The sequence below is a fragment of the Semicossyphus pulcher genome, unplaced genomic scaffold (genome assembly GCF_022749685.1).
Source record: "Semicossyphus pulcher isolate SPU_LCO1_2020_fin unplaced genomic scaffold, fSemPul1.0.p SCAF_7, whole genome shotgun sequence".
In the NCBI taxonomy this organism is placed as follows: domain Eukaryota; kingdom Metazoa; phylum Chordata; class Actinopteri; order Labriformes; family Labridae; genus Semicossyphus; species Semicossyphus pulcher.
In genome coordinates, this window is record NW_027211748.1 from 6,390,330 (window position 1) to 6,396,620 (window position 6,291).

Genomic DNA, 6,291 nt, shown 5'->3' on the forward strand with positions numbered 1-6,291 from the left:
CGGGAAAAGGAGGACGCATCTGAAGGAGCCTTTGAAATGGGACAGCCTTTGACACGTCGCTGTATCCTTCAAATACATCTTTTGAAGGATGCAGCCCCTGAATTGGGATACAGCTAATATTGATACCGTTATCTGTGTCAGTGTTGATATCGGTATTCATACCAATATTGGTATCCCTGAGTATGTCAGTCAATGCAGCGATCTCATACCATAATCAATTATTGACCAAAATATCAACTGTTAATGTCACATGACAATAACAAGCAAGAGCAATTAATGTTTTTTTTAAATCTAATTAGTATCTGAGGGGTACTCGTTATCAGCCAATACTCAAGTCCAAGGATGGGAATCGGTATCAGGAAGGGAACCAGTCCAACATGTAAACACAATAAGCAGGCTGTTTTCATTTCATGAGGGATGTCAATTTCACCAGAGTGCAAGGAGCAGAAAACAAGTTCCTCCTAGATGAGTAATTTCCTCATTGTATCACATTCCCAGCTGCTCAGGGGAAATGTTGCTGAGAGACGACCCCGCAGTGACAAAAGAAATCTGCAGGAAACCAAAATATGTTTCTTAAGCTTATGCTTTCCTCGAAACACTCACACACGTCTTCCCGCAATAAAGAGGGACACTTACATTATTTATATGCTCAGTCTTACAACTTTTCTCCTCCGTGAAAGCACGCCGACCATCGTCTCTCGAGTGCCTCAAGTTCCACACATAACTGTATGGATTTCAGCTAAACACGGACGCACACTCTTTCAGAAAGACCGCCTTACTACATGTACTAACTTAACTTTACAGTCAGGGGTTTAATGTGTTCTGAGAGCAGTGTATTTGTTGGTAGCAGGGCCTCATGCAGCATGTAGGCTGGACTTGAAGTGGCAGGTGACTTCCTGTCTAATAACTCACAGGGAAAGGACAGTGACGTCGGGACAGTGAGTCTTATGGTGTTTAGCCAGACTTTGCAGGGCATTTAAAGCTTCAAATAAAGAAAATTTAATTTAAACATTAAACTAAATTACTTTAAAAATATCTATATTTCTATATTCATGGCGAAGTGTTTTTGCAATTATCAAAACTTAAAGGGGGGAAAAGTTTGACATTTTGAGGTTATAAAGAGGTATTTCCACACTAATGAAGTTCACTAGACCCCTAAGTATCTCAAATGATTCCAGTGAAATGATTAAAATGTAACGGACACAGAAATAATGTCAGTCACAAGGTGAGAAGTAGTCCTGAATGAAAATCTCTAACTTTCAAATTTGACTTTGGCTATATTTGCGTCCCTCCTCAAATTCCTGCTGATTTAAAAAGTTACTGAGTCTGCAGTGTCACCGCATGAAGCAATGGAGGGAGACAGTCTGTGTGTGTGTGCGTGTGGAGGTGCTCGGCTCCGGTGTGAAACTGCTTACCCCAGCAGGAACGTATTGTTCAGATTTTCCTATTATCAGTTTAATGAACTACGTATCCGAAGCCAGAGGCAGATAAAGCCACTCGACCTCACTGTATATTCTCTGTGGGTGTGTCCTTGGTTCATATTTCTTCCAGCTGCCTCTCTCCCATCTTGTAAGACTCAAAACGTAACTGAATGATTGATAAAACCAAAATGGCAGGTGGTATACCACATTACTATAGAGCAGGTGTTGTCTTATACAATAAAGGGTTACTAAATTATTTATGAAGCTGTAGGTCTGTACACCCAACAGCCCAACCTGAGAGGTCTGTTTCACATGAAAGAGATACCAAAAAACAACAACAAAGAGATGTCAGATAGACACAAAATGACAGCCAAATGCCCACAAATTGACACACAAACTACAAAGAGACATAAAACTGACAGAAAAACAACTACAGAGACACAAAATTGAAACAAAGGCGATAGCAACAACAATGACAAATGCCAAAAAAAAAGAAAATTACCTCAAAGACAAAAGACAAGAGATGCAAAACAACTTCAAAGAGATGTACAACAGACACTAAAAGAAGCAAAATGACAAGAACAAGAAATCCAAAACAACAAAAATGACTACAAAGCATCACACAACAAATAGAAAAATAGACACAAAAAGATAATGACAACAAAGTGACACAAGGCAGCTACAAAGTGATGTGTGAGGATACAAACCAACAAAAAAGACACAAACCAACAAGAAGAAATGTGAAACAGAATATGAATACAAAGCCACACAAATTATACTTAGAAACACAAAACGACTACAAAGAGACAAACACATTTCGAAAAGGATGCAAAACAACTACAAAGATGCAAACAGACCTAAAATGTGACACAAAACAACTACAAAAATGCAGAAACATCTAGAAAGTGACACAAAACAGCTACAAAGATGTAAAAACATCTACAAAGTGACACAAAACAACTTCAAAGATGCAAAGTGACACCAAACATCTACAAAGATGCAAAAGGTTCTACAAAGTAACACCAAACATCTACAAAGTGACACAAAATAATTTCAAAGATGCAAAAAGTTCTACAAAGTGACACAAAACAACTACAACAAAGCAATTACAAAACAAAACAAAACAAACATCCAAAAAGAGGTTCAAGTGAAAAAAGACTCAACAAGACATAACATGTTTGTTGTTGTTTCCTGACGCTGTGTGCGTCTTTTAGCCTGGGTGTCTTGCTCCTTTGTAGGAGGTTAGGGGCCATGTGTTTGCCAACAAGGGTCTCGTTGTCTCGAAATCCATCCATGTTCTTATATGAATATTTGTAACTTCCTTTGGATTACACTGAGCCCGTATTGCCTGCCCCTCATAGAGACTGGAGGTCTGAGGGCTCGGCTTTGATCCTGCAGATTCTGCTTCAGCGGGTGTTTACTCACCTTGCGTGCTTTGCCGCTCTGAGGAATCCAAAGCCTGGTGTGCTATCAACACGCTCTTTGATGGAGAATGTCTCAGCATGTATTTTTTGCCTTGTCCTTCCAGTGATTATTGCTTCCCTGTCAGGTGTCCTATAGTGCTTGGTGCCTTTAAAAAGTCACATGCTCCACTTCACAGCCTCGCACTGACGTATAACAGAGCTGTAAACACCTGAGGGCTGCACACTCTGGCAACTGGACAGTGTGAACAGTTCAAGGAATTATAAAGTGCATGTCTCAAGCATACTGTACATGCAGATCATATTGATATACACAATGTCAAAAGCCAGGCATCTACTTATTATTAAGTGTGTGTTCTGCAGCTTTTTACAGTCGGAATATCATACAGTTGAGATTTGTCAAGGCACTCGATAAGAGAAGAGGCTGTATTAAGATACATTTTCTTTATCAACACAAAAAGACAACATTGTGGCTCAATACATGTCACATGTATGAGCTTAAAGCTCTCTTGTATTCCCTGCTTTGTGCTGTGCTGACCCTCTGTCTCTGGCGGCATCCTCTTTGAGCACATGCTCTGTGCTGTCTGTGGTCACAGTCTCAGTGTTTCCCGATGGTGCCTGGTATAATCTTTCGCCTTTGCACATGCAAATTACAATAAGCCCCAGCTTCTGTGTGAGACTAGTGTGAGCTGAGTAGACATAACAGTGGTAATAAGTACAATCTGTGGGGTCCTACCTCTTGTCGCAGTGTTGTTATGATAATCCAGACTTGGGGCTACAACTGTCAGCAGTGGCTCTCCAACATGGCCCGGGCTCCCCGGGAAAGCAGCTGGCTACCTCTTATTTAAACTCTTACCCCAAGTGAACAGAATGCCGGTCATACCTGTGTCAGTAATATGAGTTCCCTGTACAATGCTGTCATGCTTAAAATGAGTCGGCCCTGCACAATGAATGTCCACTGTGCCTCCAAATAACCGTCTGTGAATGGCTCCGCTTGGGGCCCGTTGTTTGTGGCAGGGACGGCTGCACGTCCACAGAGGAATTCAGGAGCAGTTATTTCAACGCCCCTGCTTTTCCATGTTACAAATGTACAGTATGTTTAAAGGCAACTTTGAAGGCCACCGCCTCAGACACTGTAGCAAGAAAGCTCTTCCAGCTCCTGCCACAAGGGGTCTCTGTTAGCTCAGAAACTGGAGAAAGATCGATTGAGGGGAGTTCCTCTTTGGCTGATTACTAGCAACAGCTCACATGTAGGGCCTGGAGTATTTTAGGGTAGTGATGTTACTGTTACAGCTTTTATTCTTTTTGGCTTCTATTTTGCTTTTATTTTGGCAACTTTTATGAAACTTAACCGGCAACTTTGCAGGATTTTTTCAATTAGCATGGTGCCCATTTTTAAAATGCAATTCCAATATTTAAAGTTTATAAACACTTCTTTTTGTCCTTCCTTTTCATAAGATATGTGCAAACCTTTTTCCTATATTCTTTTACATAAAAGACTCTGCTTTGCATGCTGGATCCTTATGAAATGTGTCTATTTTTAAAAGCATTTGTAAATGTAACGTGTCACATCTATTGTAATCTGCAATCTTTTTCGCCTATTTAAAGCTATATTTTCCTTGTATGCGGCAACTTCCAGGACAGTACTGGTCAGACCAGCGGGGGATTTCACGATAAGATAAGATGAATTATACTTTAATACCCCATAGGGAAATTTGTCCTTGTCCTTGTCCCAGAGGATATAAATCTGTCATACTGCACAGAAACAACACAACACTTCTATGTACCAATTTGCAGGTATACATAAACAACTTCTGACAGTAGCAACATATTGCACAACCCCCAGTGCATCATCCTGCATTACCTGTACGTGAGAATCTTAATGGAAACAGGCAGAAATCAATGTTTATAGCAGCCCAGTCTGGTCTGAGGGATGCTATATGTCCCACCAGAGGGTCACAGCTGAAACTCCAGGTACAGAGTGTTGGATTTCCCCTCACAGACACTGATAATGAGCCATCTTAGCCGCAGTCTAACTCACCCCCCTCTTTGTGTGTGACCATAAAAGTGTGTCTCTTATCGCAGCATCATCACATCACACTCGCTGCCTCCTCCATTCTCAGTCCAGTGATGGAGAACAGAATAATCACAAGACAACCCCCCTGAAGAACTCCAGAGCTCCTTCCTGCCTCATAGCTCAGATGCTTCCCTCTTTAATTGCACACCGGCCTTATTTTTAGCCCTGAAAAAATAACTGCCCCCCTTTTACATACAGTAGGACAGCAGGAAAACATGTGCACAAATATAGCAGGATGAGAGGACTCAAGGGCGGATGGAAAGGTATTTATTCGAGACTAGGCCTAAACATAGCTACAAAGCAGCACAGACTGTCTTTAAGAGCCACATTTGGAGGTGAAACAATAGTTACAGGGGGGATGAAAGGCGATTCTGCTTCTTTGTTTCTCAGGATCTAAAAATAGCTCCTGCTGAGCCGGCAGTGGAGCTGAGCTGCAGTCCCTGCTCTTGCTCCATTTTCCTCTCTTTCTGTCGCTCAGCCTCTCGCAGACATAATGCATGGTGTTAATGATGCATGCAGGATGATTGTATCCCTCAATGTGTTGCAGCTTTATGGTCAAGTTGTTACTCATAATGTTTGTATTTGTGTCACCTGTTCTGCTGTGCATCCCCCTGCTAAAGAAATGACACATTTGACACCAGTGAACAAATTCTGTTTCTTTTATGTTGAATGCTTTTATTTTGAAAGAAATATAATAATAGACAGATTTGCTATTCTGTGCATGCACATTCAGATCTGAGGGTCACGGGTACTTATTCTGAAAAGTTTGCACGTGACAAAAAGCAATTTTGATTCATAGTATCACCTCTATTCCTTCTTAAAAAAGCACTTCTTGCTCTTATCCCAAACATAGCCATTAACCTCCTGTTTGTTCTCTTTCTATACACAAAATAAAAAGGCCTCACTGCTGTTGCTAAGGCAGTAGATAAAGCTCTCTGCCACTTGTGTTGCAGTATCCAAGCAATTACACAATGCCAACAGGTCCAGCACATATTTATCAGTGTTGCCGCTGTGCTCGCATCCCTAGCAACCTCGTGTTATTGTCCTGCAGATTAGCTCCCCGCCCCCACACAGATATACACCGCTGAATTCTTCCTAGCCTCACATTTATGGAGGGAAACACGGCTAATCTCATTTTATGGAGAGCTGCTGCACAATGCAGACACCAACAGAACTTTAGATTTTCACAAATGTATTTGGGCTCTTTTTTTTAACTGCTACTGCACAGTATGTTTAGCATTTACAGTCACAAAGAAGATATGAGTCAATTCACAGTATTTGCCTGTAAAGTGAATCATATATTGCGTAAAGCTTGGCATGGAGAGGAGAATTTAGCTTCACATTTGCTCACTGGCAGCCAAAACACCCTCAC